General features: G+C 44.4%; 4 long non-coding RNA genes across 7 annotated transcripts in view; 1 reads left to right on the top strand and 3 right to left on the bottom strand.

The window, feature by feature from the left end:
* The window catches only part of LOC118767247, a 24160-nt gene extending 21584 nt beyond the window's left edge, over positions 1-2576 (bottom strand). Inside the window, exon 1 of the long non-coding RNA XR_005003149.1 lies at positions 2566-2576. This is a non-coding gene — a long non-coding RNA (uncharacterized LOC118767247). The remainder of the gene's footprint in view (positions 1-2565) is intronic.
* The window catches only part of LOC118767245, a 24379-nt gene extending 7841 nt beyond the window's left edge, over positions 1-16538 (top strand). For 2 of the 4 annotated variants that reach the window (XR_005003146.1, XR_005003144.1), the window contains one exon: positions 15923-16538. This is a non-coding gene — a long non-coding RNA (uncharacterized LOC118767245). Of the gene's footprint in view, positions 1-10693; positions 10705-13169; positions 13181-15922 lie in introns of those variants that run through there. The other 2 variants (XR_005003147.1, XR_005003145.1) reach the window with 2 other exon arrangements.
* The window catches only part of LOC118767246, a 20625-nt gene continuing 17012 nt past the window's right edge, over positions 14948-18560 (bottom strand). The window contains exon 3 of the long non-coding RNA XR_005003148.1: positions 14948-15115. This is a non-coding gene — a long non-coding RNA (uncharacterized LOC118767246). The remainder of the gene's footprint in view (positions 15116-18560) is intronic.
* Positions 17112-18560, bottom strand: part of LOC118767248 — a 15446-nt gene continuing 13997 nt past the window's right edge. Inside the window, exon 3 of the long non-coding RNA XR_005003150.1 lies at positions 17112-17346. This is a non-coding gene — a long non-coding RNA (uncharacterized LOC118767248). The remainder of the gene's footprint in view (positions 17347-18560) is intronic.

Consider the following 18560-nt stretch of genomic DNA (forward strand, 5'->3'; position numbering starts at 1 on the left):
TCGTCGAACAGCTGTTGTCACGTGTAGGTCAGGCTCGCCTATCGGCCGAGTCTATCATATATATTGTTCCACCACCTTCCTTTAAACGGGAAGGGAAAACGGTTTTCGTTACGCTGATGGCTATGGCGAAAGAATGTGTGTGGTGGACGCTGTTTGAAAGGACTGCACAAACAAACACCTTCCTCTCTGGTCAGTCTCTCGTCAACTTTTTCAAGTACCACTTGAAAAGGAGGATGAGAATAGAGAGGAAGGCTTTGTCGAACGAATGTTTTAATAAAAAGTGGGTAAAAGTGGCAAAAATGGTCAGATGAAAGACGACACTATTTTAAGCATAAATCTGTAACCAAAAGAGACAACGAGAAGTAAGGCGACTTACTCATGTGTTCATTTTCTATCTGAGGTGACCTTTGTCTTTTTTGTAGGTTTTTCTTTCCAAGGCTACACCTAAACTGTGACTTTATATATATATATTGCTATTTATACACCACCACACCCACAGATCCTATTGATCAAACGTTTTTTTTTTGTGCCCACCCATCCCCCTTGAAAAGAAAAAATTCTACATTGTATTTCGTCCATTTGTATTCTGGTGTTTAGCCCTGTGTGGCTACAATAAAAAGTTATCTATCTATCTATCTATCTATCTATCTATCTATCTATCTATCTATCTATCTATCTATCTATCTATCTATCTATCTATCTATCTATCTCTCTATCTATCTATCTATCTATCTATCTATCTATCTCTGTATATGTGTGTGTGCGTGCGCGCGCGTGTGTGTGTGTATGTTTGTTGTTCTGTGTTTGTCCCCCAACCATCGCTTGAAAACCGATACTGTTGTGTTTATGTCCCCTCGTAACTTAGTGGTTCGGCAAAAGAGGCCGATAAAATAAGTGCTAGGCTTAAAAAGAATAAGTTCTGGGGTTGATTTGCTCGACTAAAGGCGGTGCTCCAGCATGGCCACAGTAAAATGACTGAAGCAAATAAAAGAATATGTATATACATACAAACACCAATGCTTGCATCTATGTTCGTAAGAGTGGCTGTGTGGTAAGTAGCTTGCTTGTGAACCACATGATTCCGGGTTCAGTCCCACTGCGTGACACCTTGGGCAAGTGTCTTCTACTATAGCCTCGCGCAGACCAAAGCCTTGTGAGTGGATTTGGTAGACGGAAACTGATAAGAAGCCTGTCGTATTAACGTATATATATGTGTGTATATGTGTGTGTGTGTGTGTCTGTGGTTGTCCCCTCAACATCGATTGACAATCGATGCTAGTGTGTTTAAGTCCCCGTAACTTAGCGGTTCGACAAAAGAGACCGATAGAATAAGTACTAGGCTTACAAAGAATAAGTCCTGGGGTCGATTTGCTCGACTAAAAGCGGTGGTCCAGCATGGCCACAGTGAAATGACTGAAACAAATAAAGAGTAAAAGAGTATATATATATATATATAATAGATATACTTCTTTTTTCTAGCTTCAGCTCAGAGCTGCGGCCATGCTGATGCACCGCCGTGTATATATATATATATATAATATATATATATATATACATACACGCAATATTTATATACCTAATGTTGCTTTAGTTCTGCAAGCTCCCAACTGCTTACCTTCACCACCCATTTGTACCTTTAGTTTAAAATTTTTGAATAAAAAAAAACATCTTTCCTAAAAAAATTATAAAACTAACGCTTGATAATCTTGATTTATTTTGACGAAGTATTTCCTGACTCTTTTTACTTTACATGAAATGTTATGTGGTGGCTTTTATGCGTCTTATGAATTATTTACTGCATAACATATTCGCCAGCATTTTACGATTAATCAAATATTTCAGAAAAAAAGAAGAATGTCTTCACTACATTCTTTTTAGAATTTTATAGCGCTCTTCTAATTTGGGTTGCGACTCAAATTAGAAACGTATAAACATGCCAGGACATCTAAACGTGTCTAAACATAGGATATGGTTGGCCAGCAACCTCGTAGACCTCGTCTGTCAGACGGCGCCGATCAGACATACACAAGATATGTGCAGAAACAAACTAGAATGGAATATTCGCTTATAGATAGACAATCTAATAGGTACTGACTTACTATAAATTAGTTAAATCTCCTTCAAAGTACACACTATTCTCTTAATCCCTTCCCCCATAAATGACATTGTATAGTAATTTTACTCGATGATTAAAAACTAGGACATGATGGTCACAGTTGAAATTGGTTTTTGGATCATCAGGGCTGTTTTAGGGATTAAGCATCATAATCAATAATTGGAAAGGTATACATAATACTGAAATACGCATGAAGTAAACACATGCAGACAAATATATTAACATAACAAATTTTAATAATACAATCAATGAAGAGACAAAAGGAACAGTAAGATCATACATGGTGATTTTATTGAGTACTAGCAGTATAGCCCGGCGTTGCTCAGGTTTGTTTTCTTTTCGACCCTTTAGAATTGGAATTTTTAAAAAGTAAAACTTTTGCATTATCTAGCTTGTTATTCTCTTTAAGTGAACATTTTTCTGATTGAAATACACCGAAAAATGGCGACACAGCAGTCAAAAAATCGTAAAAAATAAGGATTTTCATAGACAAAAGCACCTTTTTGATGTAAATAACTTTTGGTCTTAACATGGTCCAATTTGAATTTTTTCTTCTACAGAATGAAGAGCAAGCCTTCTTCTATCATACTCTCAATTTTGGTCAACTTACGCCGCAAGGTCTCGGAGGAGATAATGTTAGTTGAAGGCTACCAAACCTGCCACACACACACACAGAGACAACTTCAGCTTTATATATATAGATATTTCTGTTTATTTAGAAACCTACAATGAACAGGTTCACTTGCTAAACGATAAATTTCATAAGGTACAACCTTAAAGTTGACACTGCTCCGCTAAATGCAGAAAATTCCTGTCTCGCTATTGGCTAAAAATACAGTTTTTCGATTTTTAAATCTCTGTAACTTTTTCTCCAATTTGTTATTTTCTTTTAAAAAATGCAAATTTTGCGAATGAAAAAGAAAAAGATCCGATAGGATTATTATTATTACTACCACCACCACCACCACTACTACTACTACTACTACTACTACTACTACTACAACAACAACCAGTTGAGTACGGAAGTCGGTATAATCGATTTGTTCTCGTCTCCAAAATTTCAGGCCTTGTGTTGAAAGGATCATTATCATTATTGAAGACGCCGCATAGTTTCCGATATTGTGCCGTTATTGATTGAAGCTATTGTGTCTACTGGGGATTTGTTCTGTCTGTCAAGTCACAACAAGGACCTCGAACACAATATTTTACGCAATATGCGTGCACTTCCAAGTAAAGTCGATTGATTGTCTTTCATTTTGCTTGAAGTACATTTCTAGCCAAAGTGTCGGTTACTTTTGATGTCAAAATAGTATGAGAGGGGCCAAATGGGGTTGGGAATAACAACGGTCCATAAACTTTAATAAATTCTTTAGTCGTCACCAAATTCATATTCATGTTGCAGAGCAAAAAAGAAAATCTTCTGGTCCAGCCATTCCTTCTATAGGATTGGCGCCGGGTTTCTTGATTTATGCCTCCTTTTATTTCGTCAGTTTCTTGAAGCCGTCTTCTCGTAAGCCATTAATAATAAAAAAAAAAAATAATTGTGTTTTGTAATGCCTCAGCCGAGAATCGAACCTATCTCAGATTGTCGGTAGTTTACGGCACTTGTAAGAATAAATCATTGTTGATGAATGAATAAATAGGTTTCACGTGTGAACAATAACAAGCAGAGCAGGTTCAAAGCAGAAAGATTGCTTTTGTTATGTTACATGGGGGAGCCTTTGTATAATTTTCTCCCTGTGCTCTCTTTACCGAGAAAAGAAAATACATCATGTGGAGCGGGAAGAAAAGCGTTTTCTACTTCTGAAAATAGAGATGCAGTCTATGCGAGCCATTGATTTATCTTAAAAGTTATTGTTATACTCACCGACGCCTCGTTTCAATTTATCGCTTTTAAAATAGACGTTTAACGTTTTTTTCTCTTAAACCTTTCAACCACTGTCAGAGGTTAACCAGCAACTTTTCTAAATGGTTGATTAATTTAGATATAAGGCGAAGCTACGACTGTTTGTATGTCGTAGAAACCGCCCTAGAACTTTCCCTATATAATTTCCAGTTATGGTAATCTATGTTATAAAGGAGAGCAGATTTTATGTTGTAAAAATAGGGAATTGAAGGAAATACTTAAAACATAATGGATCACAAGTTTAATATAGAACAGTGAACTTTTTATATTAATTAAACATTGTTAATTAATGAAGCAATTTTTTTTTTTCATAAGATAGATGCAGGTACACTCTAGTATTTAACAAAATTTGTTTCGCAAAAGCATTATTTTTGGTACTTTCGCAAGTACCTTTATGCTCAACAATATCCTTTATGCTCAACAGTACCTTGTGAGTGGAATTTAATACATGGAAATGGTACAAAAGCCTCACACACAAATGCATTCATACATATTATGCATATATGTGTGTGTGTGAACATGTGTAGATAAATCTATGCACGTATATATTTATATATGAACATATGCACGTGTACATATATATGTAATGCATCTACCTATCTCTCTCTCTCGCTCTCTCTCTCTCTCTATCTATCGATCGATGCGTCCGTCCATCCATCCATCCATCTATCTATCTGCGAATGTTTTAAAAAAAGATGGGTGAATGTAGCAAGGATGGCACGTATGAATGACGAAGCCACCTTGAGCATAATCCTATGAACCCAGAAACTGAAAACAGAGGGTTACCCACTTGCAAACAAATGTGGTAACAAATAACAATATTGACCAAGGTTACCGTGGTCTTTTTCGTAGGCTTTTCTTCCCACGGATAAACCTTACTTGCTTTCCCCTTACACCATATATCATAACATGTGATACACGATCCCTATTGAACGTTCTTTTTTCCTCTTCCCTATTTTTTTCCCTTTTTCTTCTTTTTTCATTTTCTTTCCTTTTGTTCCTTTTCCTTTCCTTTTTTCTTTTTATTCCTTTTATTTTATTCATTTTTTTTTGTTTTTGTTCTTTTCTTCCCTTTTACGATCCCTCTTGATCGAAAACCTACGCCACCCTTTTTTTTGTTTTTTGTTCTCTTCATCCCCAAAAGAAAAGCTCTACCTTATAACTTGTCCATCTGTGTGCAGCCCTGTGTGGCCAATAAAGAAACTATCTATCTATCTATATATATCTATCTATCTATCTATCTATCTATCTATCTATCTCATCTATCTATCTCCCTCTCTCTCTCTCTCTCTCTATCTATTCTATCTCTCCCTCTCTCTCTCTCTCTCTATCTATCTATCTATCTACCTATCTCTATCTATTTGCCATCTTAGTTGTATATATATATATTATAATATATATATATAATATATAATATATATATATATAATATATATATATAATATATATATACTACACACATAGATACTTACATGCATACGTACATATACATATTGTACGATACAAATCTGCTGTAGATTGATTTTGTTTTGCTATACTAAACAGAATAAATCTATAGATCATCTTGCTAATAATGCTGAAACTTCTCATTATGACACAACTAATGTAAACTTTTAACTTGTTAACTCTTATCAGGTACAAACATGTACAGAACGAACTATTCGTGCGCAGATACACATTCACGCACGCAAACAAAAACGCACGCACACAAATACTCACACACATACATAAAGTTGATACGTGCATATCCACTTTAGTTTCTCCCTCATTTAAATTTTTTTCTTCATCTAAAGGCGGTGCTCCAGCATGGCCGCAGTCAAATGACTGAAACAAGTATAAGAGTAAAAGAGTAACTTGCTGCGGCTGCGGTTGATATTTTATCTTATACTTTAAAGATTGACATCGATTCTACTCTTCTGCCGATTTCTTGATGAAAGACTATTGCTCGAAACGTAAGGAGTTCCTCTATTTTTGTAATACGCTTCAATGATTACTTGTATACTATTGTGTTTGTCTTTTTCGTTCTTGATACTTTTCAATTTATCCCCAAGTCTTTACGAGCAATCAGCTCTTGTGTATATGCGGTATTAAACAGAATCGCTAGATCCGTCACTTGATGCGAAATAGTAAGACTTAGCTGTTCAATAACAAAGACGTATAAAAGAAATGCAAACTCGAAAGAAATAATAATAGTCTGAAACATTTGATAGCAGTGTTCCAGCAAGGCTGCAGTTCACCAAAAAAGCAATGAAAGAACACACAAACACTCACAAACACACACATACACACACACATACACACACACACACACACACGCATTCACACATATGTAATGTATACACAATACATACACACATTTATGTATAGTGTGTGCGCGTGTGTATTTGTGTGTGTGCATATGTCTGTACTTACACGGGTATACTCTCTTTTACTCTCCTTTACTTGTTTCAGTCATTTGACTGCGACCATGCTGGAGCACCGCCTTTTAGTCGAGCAAAGCGACCCCAGGACTTGTTCTTTGTAAGCCTAGTACTTATTCCATCGATCTCTTTTGCCGAACTGCTAAGTTACGAGGGACGTATACATACCAGCATCGGTTGTCAAGCGATGTTGGGTGGGTGAGCTGGCAGAAACGTTAGCACGCCGGGCGAAATGCGCAGCCGTATTTCGTCTGCCGTTACGTTCTGAGTTCAAATTCCGCCGAGGTCGACTTTGCCTTTCATCCTTTCGGAGTCGATAAATTAAGTACCAGTTACGCACTGGGGTCGATGTAATCGACTTAATCCCTTTGTCTGTCCTTGTTTGTCCCCCTTGTGGGTAGTAAAGAAATTGATGTTGGGTGGAGGACAAACACATATATAATAAAATAATTTAAAAAATTAAAATACGGTAAAATAACAAGCACTGGGGTCACTTCGCTTGGCCAGCATGGCCGCAGGCCATTAATCGCAACAAGTAAAAGATAAAATCTAAATCGTCTTCTGGTACATTTTTTTTTTAATAAAAGGAAAAGCAATGAAACACTAAATGAATTTTCCTTCAAAAATCACAGTGAAGCATAAATCAATTCATTGAACATATTTTCTCAGATCAAATCTACAATGGAGTTGCTATTTTTAAATAGTATTTTAAGCCTCGGTAGCAACCCGACCGAAAGAGACTGTGGAATAAGTTGAGGCTTCACCAGTTTATAATCCAGTTTGTTCTGCGGTGTTCCTTGCATAGCATTAAAACCAAAAATGTTAGTGAGTGTGCGTATTTGTGTGTGTGCGTGTGTGTGTGTGTGTGTGTGTGTGTGTGTGTTAGCGCATGGTCTGATTTTCTTATTTTATGTGCCGACAGCGTAAAGGAAAGGAAAACTGAAGACAATCGAAAATCGATTTGCTATGCAATAAATTATTTATCTGGTTTCTGATGTTCACATTCTGATGAGTGTTGAGTTGATGTACCATCTAACATTTAGATCAATATTTTTCAACCATTTTTTTAACCTATGGACTCCTTTGATCTCTATTTCATTCAGATGTACCTCCATAGCCATTCAATATTTAGAAAAATCCTCTTATATTTTTTGAATGAAATATAATTAGGAATTGTATTAAAAAAACTATTATGTATACATACATACACACACACTCACACCATTCTGACCTCCATACAGACACACATATACACACACATGCACACACACAGCACCGTGACAAATGCCAATCACGCACATACATACACATACACACACAACACCAAGACAATCACACACACGGTTGACAAACGGGCACACATATACACACACACCATCCTACCAAATTTTACAAACACACAGACACATCTATTCACACCACATATGTATATACACACACACAAAGACACACACACTCGCACCATTCTGATCTCTAAAGACCAATCCCCCAAATCATTGATGCGTGAAAGAGAGACAAAAAGAAGAAATTATTTCAGCTCCATATTATTCTTCCTCCCCCAAACTCACACAGTGTCTCTGAAATAGAAAATAGTCTTTTACGAAACAGGTGGACAGGTCAGTTGAGCTTCCCTACTACTATAATGTAAACTTTTTTGAACTCATACTTCTGTGTGTGTATATCATATTCCACTGAACTTTTTAATAATTCCTTCTGGAAACTATCTTTAACATTTTCTTGAGAATGTATATTTATGTTGTAATCTTGTGTGCCCAATATAAGGAACTGTTAAACTTCCTTATGTCCTTAACATGTTCTTGTTGCCCAAGACTGTCTATATGAAGTAGCATTTTGTAACAACCAATAATTAACACAACCAGACTTTACATGTTACATTTGACAATCTTTTTCTAAAAAAGTAAATAAACATCTTTTAAAATTGCATTTTCAAACCTTCTTCGTATATAATTCCACTCGAGCGGTACCTTACAACTCCACTTTGTTATATATATATATATATATATATATATATATATATATATATATATATATATGTACGGCAAATAAGAAAATGGAGAGTATACAAAACGGCATACATCATCCGATAGACGTTCCAGTGTATCTATTTATTCCAAAGCTAATGCAAGTATTAGAAGAAAACATACACGTGTAGTAATTGTTACCACACACATGGAACTGATCTTTTGATCTGCTCTTTTCTGTAATATTATTATTACATGAGTGTGTAACATAGTTACTACATGTGTGTAGTGTGTGCTCTATCTATCTCAATCTATCTATCTATCTATCATCTATCTATCTATCTATCTATCTATCTATCTATCTATCTATCTATCTATCTATCTATTATCTATCTATCTATCTATCTATCTATTATCTATCTATCTATCTATCTATTATCTATCTATCTATCTATCTATCTATCTATCTATCTATCTATCTATAGATATGAACAATTGCAGCATGAAGATGTTTATAAGCCATTTAAAACACACAAAATTCGTTAGATTCACTTCAACATTTAAATTTAATTTGTCAAAATATTTTCGTCGCTTTGAAAAGACGACACAATTCCGTGCTGCATCTGAGAAAGTAACAGTTAGTTCATGATATGTATGTACGTATGTATGTATGTATGTATGTATGTATGTATGTATGTATGTATGTATGTATGTATGTATGTATGTATGTATGTATGTATGTATGTATGTGTGTATGTATGTGTGTGTATGTATGTATGTATGCATGTACGCATGTATGTACGTACGTACGTATGTATGTGTGTATGTATGTATGTATGCATGCATGTACGTATGTATGTATGTATGTATGTATGTATGTGTGTATGTAAGTATGTAAGTATGTATGTATGTATGTATGTAAGTATGTATGTATGTAAGTATGTAAGTATGTATGTATGTATGTATGTATGTATGTATGAATGTGTGCATGTAAATATGTGCGTTTCCATATGTGTACATGCGTATGCATGCGTGCACACCTATATGTATGTATGTACGTTTGTATATATGTATGTATGTGTGTGTACGTGTGTGTGTACAACAAAACGAAGAGGGAAACCCAAGAGTTTGTCACTAATTAAATTTCTGTTTTCGTTGTAGATACAACAAAGAATTTTTACAAGATATATTGGTTTACGAAAGAGCTTCTACGTAGCCACTCCTTCCAGTCACATCATGCTGTATTATGTACAGAAGTAAGTACATGTGCACGAGCGTGTGTATACGTGTGTTTTTGTGTGTGTATGTGCGTTTGTGTGTATCTATATTTGTATATAGTCAGGTCACTTCGAGTGCTACTGGTAACAGGTAACCCAGTACAACCTGTTGCATGGTCGGGTCGTCGGCGACTAAACCGGCAACCCACTAAGCTGCTTGGTGAGGAGGGTGTTTATTGGACACCCTGCGGGCTGAAAAAACAAAACCCGTCAAAGGGCGAGGAGAACTCTTGAGAGTCACCGGCCATCCAATAAATGTCTTAAGGCTGAATCATGACATAGAAATAATCAGACTGAATACCCGATCGCATCCTTCTAGGAGAAGATAACTCAGGTAACTGGGATAACTCCGACATAAAACCTGCGGCTCAGTGGTTACCGATGATGTTGACTTGTTCTTCTTTTCGGATTATGGCTGCTGTTGCTTAGTGAGTGGGATTGACTCTGTGCACAGCCTTTACTCACTTTAAAAACAATCTTTTTGCACAGACATTGCACGATAACAACATTGATTAAGCTTCGTGCAATGGCCATACTCGATAACGAGGGGGCAGCCACCATATTTGTATATACGAATGTGCCAACGATAGAGAACTCCGCAAAGTAGTTTGATCTGATAAAAATATTATTTCCATATCCTTCAAACCGCACGTTATTATTGTCTTACGTACGAGTTTACGTGTTAGTTAGACCTGATATAAATAGCAGCGAAAACTCCCTAAAATCACAAGATCTCTTCTAACGAGCTAATGTAGTAGTTTTCCTTGCAAATACGTATGAAAAAGATGGGATGGTCACAAATGGAATGCACTTGGTCAAAGATCTGTTTCTCTACAGTAGATATAGAGCAACAAAGACGGATCTATTCGGTTTGAACGGCAGTTTTTAACATAATTTCTAGGTAACTAAAAAATTTTAAACTTCGTATGCTGGTAGAATGTGTTTATAAAACATCTTTTTCTATTGGCTTTATTGAGAAAATTCTATAGTTTGTAAGATATTTGTTTTTTTTTTCTGCAATTTCCTCAATTTCAACCAATCGATGACGTTAAAAAGCATTCTGTGCCGTATGAATATGTCCACGTAACACACATTTTTTAAAACAAGAGCACATAAATACACTTACAATATATATATATATATCTCGTCATCTTTCCATGGCGAGATGGAAGGAACATTTCCAAGAAACACTTAACCGCCCTCCACCTCAAGCCTCAAGAGCCGCGGGGCCAGGGATCCCGCTCAACATCTACATTGGAGAAATCACCAAGCCAGAAATCCGCAAAGCCGTGATGAGCTTGAAGAACGGAAAGGCAGCAGGAGTGGACAGCATACCAGCAGAAGCACTGAGATGATCGATTAGATGCACCATGTGCTGAACTTGGTATGCACGACAGAGAAGATCCCAACCAATTGGAAGAAGTGTCTTTTGTTGAAGCTGCCGAAGAGTGGGGATTTATCACAATGTAAAAAGTGGAGAGGAATTACCTGGCTTTCCATTCCAAGCAAAGTCCTTACAAGAATCATCCTGGAGCGATTGAAAGATACCATTGGCAAGCAATTCAGAGATGAGCCCAGCAGGTTTCAGAAAGGAGCGATCATGCACGAACAAGACTGCGACGCTCAGAGTCATCGTGGAGCAGACAATGGAATGGCAAACGTCACTCTATGTGTGCTTCGCCGACTTTGAAAAAGTATTTGACAGCGTAGACATGCAGACAATCTGGGACATCTTACGACACTATGGTGTGCCAGAGAAGATCGTGGACAATATTCGATTACTCTACAAGGAGTTTTCTTGCCAGGTCATCCATGCTGGGAGATTGTCGGAGGAATTCAGCGTCAACACAGGAGTCAGACAGGGCTGTTTGTTGTCCCCGCTCTTGTTCCTCGTCGTGCTGGACTGGGTCACCAGGACGGCCTACGCTGCCTTCGAGAAAGGTATTCAGTGGACACCGATGAAGAAGCTGGAGGACTTGGACTACACAGATGATCTCGCGCTACTGTCACATCGCCTGCAAGACATGCAAGATAAGGTAGATCACCTGATAGAAACTTCACGGCGAATGAACTTGAGGATCAATCGGAAAAAGACAAAAGGGCTGCGTATCAACAACAAGCAGGAAGAGCCAATCACAATTGAGGGGGCACCTGTGGAGGACGTTAGTGAGTTTGTCTATCTTGGCAGCAAGATCAACAAATAAGGTGGATCAGACGAGGGCATCACGCTAAGAAGCAAGAAGGCTTGGCAAGCCTTCGCTATTCTTCGGCCGGTATGGAAGTCCACTACCATCTCAACTTGAACTAAACTCCGCTTATTTAGTTCAAACGTAAAATCTGTGCTTTTGTATGCCTCTGAAACATGGAGAGCCACTTGCAGCAACTACAAGAAGACCCAGACCTTCATCAACAAATGTCTCCGGCAGATACTTCATCTGAAGTAGTTCGACAGAGTGCCAAACACCAACCTGCAGGAAAGGGCCAGCCAGGAGCCCATACATGTTCAGATTAGACGAAGGAAATGGAGATGGATCGGACACACACTGCGGAAAGAACCCTCAAATGTGACACGACAAGCACTTGACTGGAACCTGCAGGGGAAAAGGAAGCGAGGACGTCCGAAGCAAACATGGAAGCAGAGCATTTTGGACGAGCTCAGGACCTCCGGCCTGACATGGGGAACAGCCAAGAAACACGTCAATGACCGCAAAAAGGGGCAAAAGAATTAATAATAATAATAATAATGATAATTAATAATAATAATAATAATAATAATAATAATAATAATAATAATATAATAATAATAATAATAATAATAATATAATATATATATATATATATATATATATATATATATATATATATATATATATAATATATATATATGCATATATGGGTACAAGACATCACCAACTGTGAACAGCATGAAGTACGAAAACAGCGAGTTAAATACGCAAACAACGAGAGAAAAAAATTTGAAAACAGGACAAGTAACACAAAGAACGACTCTTCATCAGTTGTCAGATGTCTATCTACTCCTCATTTCGAGCATTAATAGTTCATTGTCCCTGGGGCCACTACTGTTCACAGTAGCCCTTCTGGACCTGTCCCCGATCACTCGGACAGCCATTATCACTAGCTACGCTGATGACACAAAACTCTCTCAGGCAATAATGAATCCTGATGATGCCATAAGCCTGCAGAATGACCTAAATGCAATATACAAGTGGGCAGAGCAAAATAATACGCAGTTCAATGTTAAAAAATTTGCAGTACCGCGCTACAAGGCCACAAGTCCCCGCCAACTGGAATACACAGGACCTGGAGGTACTGCAATCCCAGAACCACAAACAGTGAGAGACCTGGGCATCAGCATGTGTAGTGATGCATCATTTCACATGCACATTATCAAGCTGACAGCAAAGTGCAGACAACTGGCAGGGAGGATACTGAGGACATTTAGAAAAAAGGATCAAAAAGTCATGTTGACTCTATGCAAGACATTTGTTCTGAGCCGCCTAGACTATTGCTCTCAGTTGTGGTCACCACACAGTGTCAAGCTGATAGCAGAACTCGAGGCAATTCAGCGTTACTATATAAAAAAAGATCGCCACAGTCCAGCAGAAGAACTACAGGGGGCGACTGGAGGTACTAAAGCCTCTACTCCCTGGAGCGCAGGCAGGAGAGATATGTAATAATTTACATATGGAAAATGCTGGAAGAACTGGTACCAAACTTTGGCATCAAGTACTGTACGAATGCCCGCACAGGTCGCCACTGCATTGTACCGAGGGCCCCACCCGGTCGAGAGGCGGTCACGACACGAAACGCCGCCGCGCGCGCGCGGCCGCCGTTGGCTGCGGCGGGGAGTCGGGAGTCGCAGGAAAGGGCGGCGCTCACCGCGAGACCCGCATTATCTCGCGCGCGAGCCGCCGCCGCTCGATCGTCCGTCTTCCGTAATGCCAGACCGTCATCGTTGCGAAGCGCTGTTGCGACGGCCGCGCCGCCCCGAATCGCGCGGCCGACGACGACAAATCGCGGAGGGAGCCCGCCGACAAGCGGAAGCAGAGGAGTAGGAGCAGTAGTAGGAACAACGACACGGCGAGGCCCCTCGTCCCGTCCGCGTCCTCTACGTCCCTCCGAGCAACCGCCGCCCTCCGACGCTGCCGCCGCCGCCGCCGTCTCGTCTTTCGGCGTTCGCTCTGTGGGAATATCTCTTTCGTGCGAGCGTTCGTGCCGATCGACAGCGGTGCCGGTAGCAGCACGAGCAGCAGCCGTCTCTTTGCAGCGGGGACCTCTTCTTCTTTCACGCTGCCCTCGACTCGGACGCGATTACCCGCCGAACTTAAGCATATCGCTAAGCGGAGGAAAAGAAACCAACCGGGATTCCCTAAGTAACGGCGAGTGAACCGGGAGAAGCCCAACGCCGAATCTCGTCGGCCGCGCCGGTCGTCGAGAGCTGTGGCGCAAGGATCGTACACGGTCGATCGTTTCGCCCGGCTAGGTTCGGAGTCCCCTCGATCGGGGCTGCCCAGAGCGGGTACCAGGCCCAATCGGAGCCGTCGGCGATCGGCGGTGTTCATCGGCCCGAGAGACGGGTTGCTTGGGAACGCAGCCCAAAGCGGGTGGTAAGCTCCATCCAAGGCTAAATACGGGGACGAGTCCGATAGCCGACAAGTACCGCGAGGGAAAGTTGAAAAGAACTTTGGAGAGAGAGTTCAAGAGACCGTGAAACCGCCCAGGGGTAAACGGGTAGGACCGCTCACCGCGATCGCGAGGGGACTCAGTCCGCTGCTTCCCGCCGAGGCGCCATCGTCGTCGACGAACGCGTCGGTGGCGGCCGCTCGTTCCGTGGGCGGTCGTCTGCCGCCTCGTCGGCGTTCGATTTCCGGGGCGCCGGAATCGGACGCACTTCCCCTCCGATCCGTCGTCGCAACCCGTTTCCCGTCGGGCCGGTAGGCGCGCGGCGTCCGCAGGTCGCAAACGAGAGCCCCATCGCTGCCGCGAAAGCGGCGGTCGGTGGGATCCACGCGCTCTTCTCGACCGGGCCCGTCGCTCCACGTAAAGCGCAGGCACGGCTAACCGACGGAGACGGGCAAACGCACCTCGCCCTCAGTACGAACGACGCAGCGAGTCGCGCGCGGCCTTTTCCGAGGTCGCGAGCGACGCGGCCGCCCGCGCGCCGCGACTGCACTGATCCCTCGCAAGAGGGCGACGCGCGTTGCGGTCGCGGGGCACCCCGCCCGAAAAGCCGCCCGCTGCTGCCGGTCAGCGACGAGCATCGGCAACCTACCCGACCCGTCTTGAAACACGGACCGAGGAGTCCCAGTCGACTGCGAGTCGTTGGATCCTTTCACTTCGTGAACTCCGACGGCACAGCGAAAGCGAGAACGTGACACGACGTCGCCGTCTCGCTTCGGCGGGACAACGCTTCGAAGCATCGTTCCCGGGTCGGGTCCGCGCGTTCGCCGCGACGTTCGCGTCCGGCGTTCCCGCTCCGACTCAGGTGTAGCAGGCGGCCGGGGACCCGAAAGATGGCGATCCACGCCCGGTCGGGACGAAGCCAGAGGAAACTCTGGTGGAAGTCCGAAGCGCCTCTGACGTGCAAATCGATCGTCGGAACCGGGTGTAGGGGCGAAAGACCAATCGAGCCGTCTAGTAGCTGTTTCCCTCCGAAGTTTCCCTCAGGATAGCTGGCGCTAGCGGGAGAACGACACGCAATTCCGTCCGTAAAGCGACGACTGAGGCCCCGGGGACGTTGACGGCCTCGATCTACTCTCGAACTCGGAACGGGCGAAACGGGCCGCTCCTCTCCCGATCGGAGGCGGCCGCCGTTATGCGACGACGAATGCACGGTGCCAAGTGGGCCACTTTTGGTAAGCAGAACTGGTGATGTGGGATGAACCGAACGTCCGGCTAAGGCGCCCTACGCTTCGCCCATTAGATCCCCGAAAGGGTGTCGGTCGATATAGACAGCAGGACGGTGGCCACGGAAGTCGGAATCCGCTCAGGAGTGTGTAACAACTTACCTGCCGAATCGACCGACCCCGAAAATGGATGGCGCTGGAGCGAGCGACCGATGCCGGACCGGCCGGGCGACAGGTTGCGCGATCGCCGGCGAGGCGACTTTCCGGTGCCCGGTCGAGTAGGAGGGCGCCGCGGCGTGCATGGAAGCCGCGGGCGCGAGCCCCAGTGAAACCGACCGCGGGTGCAGATCTCAGTGGTAGTAGCAAATATTCGAACGAGACCTTCGAAGACTGAAGTGGAGAAGGGTTCCGTGCCAACGGCGGTCGAGCACGGGTCAGTCGGTCCTAAGAAGCGGGCGAAAGCTTCCACGAAAGGCGCCGGATCCGTCGTTATAAGAGTCGGAAGAACTTTTAGTTCAGCGTACGCGGCCGGCCTCGCATCGAAAGGGAATCGGGTTAATATTCCCGAACCCGAACTCGGAGAGTGCCCGTCCGTCGGCGGGAACGTGGCGTGCTCATCCTAGCAGCGCGTCCGTCGTCGAAGCCGGCGGCCGGGCGAAGCAGCGGCAACACAAGCGAGCCCGGAGACGTTGCCGAGAGCCCCGGGAAGAATTCTCTCTTCTTCGTAAAGGACCGCGTCCGTGGAATCGGCTCGTCCGGAGATACGGATATGGTACCTGTAGAGCGCCGCGTCTCGGGCGGCGTCCGGTGCGCTCTCGGCGGCCCTGGAAAATCCGGGTCCGTAACGAATCACAGCTCTCGAGTCGGTCCGTACCCACCATCCGCAGCAGGTCTCCAAGGTGTACAGCCTCTCGTCGATAGCGCCAATGTAGGTAAGGGAAGTCGGCAAAATGGATCCGTACCTTCGGAAGAAGGATTGGCTACGAGGACCGAGTCGGTCAGGCCGTGTGTGTCGCCTCGCTCCCGCGCGGCCGCGTCGACGTTAACTCGGCGTCGCGCCGCCGGGTGCCGAAACACGTCTTCGCGCGAAGCGGCGGACCGGTACGGGGCTGTAGCGTTGGTGTCGGACTCGGCATCCCGGTGCCCCCCATTTTTCCGACCGTCGCTGCGTCGGCGGGCAACCCGCTTCGCGCCGGTGCGCGGTCGCGCCTTCGGTCAACGCGGGTCGGCTTCTACGCGCGCGTACTCTCCCTCCGCTGCGCTGCGTTCCGTCGCGTCCCCGCCGCCTACGGACCTCCTGGTCCGGAAAGCGCGCACATGGCGGGCGTTGCCGCGGCTGCCGGAATCGCGCGCGCGGCCTTCTCGTGCGTCGGCGCACCGCGCCTCCCGGCGCGTGCGCGGGCCGTCGTCTGGCGGTGGCTCGGGGCGTAGTGGGCGCGAACAAAATGGCTCCACACCCTGGACGCCGTGGAGCGACACGGCTTCGGGCTCGCCGTAGCGTCGGTGCGCGCGCGGCTCGGCTCCGTCAGGTCGTCTTCGCGCTCCGCGACGCGCGGCAGGCGTCGCCGGCGGAATTGCCATTCGGGGACGCGGTGGCGGCTGCGGCGTCCGCGCCGTCGTCGTCTGCTCGTCGTCCCGCCCCGACTAGTTCGAAGAGATCGAGACGAAAGGGATCGCTTGCATACGACCCGACTTGCCGTTCGGAGTGACGTGCTTAGTAGAGCAGCTACCACACTGCGATCTATCGAGTCTCTTCTCGCGAACGACACGATCCGCCCCTTCGAGGCGGAAGGCGGAGGAGGTGCGAAAGATGGCAAACTAGTACAGCGCGATCGAAGGGCGGCGTTGTTACGAGCGTTACGATCGCGCTGATCGACGAAGTGTTTGCGGCGGCGGCGAACGACTCAGCGCGGTAGTCGTCGTCGTCGCCGTAACCGTCTTCGTCGTCTTAGCCGCCGAATCGAGCGCGCATGGACTTCATCATTCATCATTGTTCGACCGTGGTCGAGACAATGGAATTTACCATGTTGCGCCAGACTTCACGGTCCATCATAGCATTACGGAGGTCCTGTTGCTGGATGCCTGTATCCCTGGAGATTACATCAGGGTAGGAGAGTGCGCGCCCTCTGGTGTTGCGAGTAGATGGCTTCCAGAGGAGAAGAGTAGAAATTACTTCTTTTTCAGCTCTACAACAATGTCCAGCAAACTGGACTCTCCTACCCTTCACAAGAGATGACACAGGTGGTAATTTCCATATATTTGCATTTTAGTTGGATGGCGCCTCCGTTGCAGGTTCGTTTAAGTGAGAAGTGGAAGAAACGGCACCTCCTGCTTACTGCGCGCGTACACAGGGTGGCTGGGTTATTATGTGGCAGTCGGACAATACGTAAATTCTTGAACCGCCGACGAGTTCTCGTTTGTCAGCATCGAGCGCGAGCCCCGGTCTCATGGCTCGGCGGAGAAAGACTGAGTAGTACGCGACGTTATCGACGAACACCACGAGTGTGTGTTGTCGAAGCGGCGAGTTCTCGGCATCGTCGTCTGATTGGCGAGGCGCCGCATGAAAGTATCGGCGAGATTCCCACTGTCCCTATTTACTGTCTAGCGAAAGCAGAGCCGAGGGCACGGGCTTGAAGTTCTCGGTCGAGAGCATGAGTACGATTTCTGCCTGCTGCCCCGAATGTCAAAGTGAAGAAGTTCCAAAGAGAGTGCGGGTAAACGGCGGGAGTAACTTTAACTTTCCCACTGTGTAAGATTCCACAGTGTAAGCGAGGAGATTCCCACTGTCCCTATCTACTGTCTAGCGAAAGCAAAGCCGAGTGTACGGGGAGTAAGTCTGTGTTATCGACGAGGCACGAAGCGGCGATTTTACGTGCCGAGTTCTCGGTATCGTGCACGAGTGCGCTAAGTTATGCGGCCGGTTGATTGCCGGGCAGTAAGTCTGAGTACGACGAAGACCACGAGTGTGTGTGTCCGTGTGTTATCGACGAGG

The sequence above is a fragment of the Octopus sinensis genome, linkage group LG20 (genome assembly GCF_006345805.1).
Source record: "Octopus sinensis linkage group LG20, ASM634580v1, whole genome shotgun sequence".
In the NCBI taxonomy this organism is placed as follows: Eukaryota; Metazoa; Mollusca; class Cephalopoda; order Octopoda; family Octopodidae; genus Octopus; species Octopus sinensis.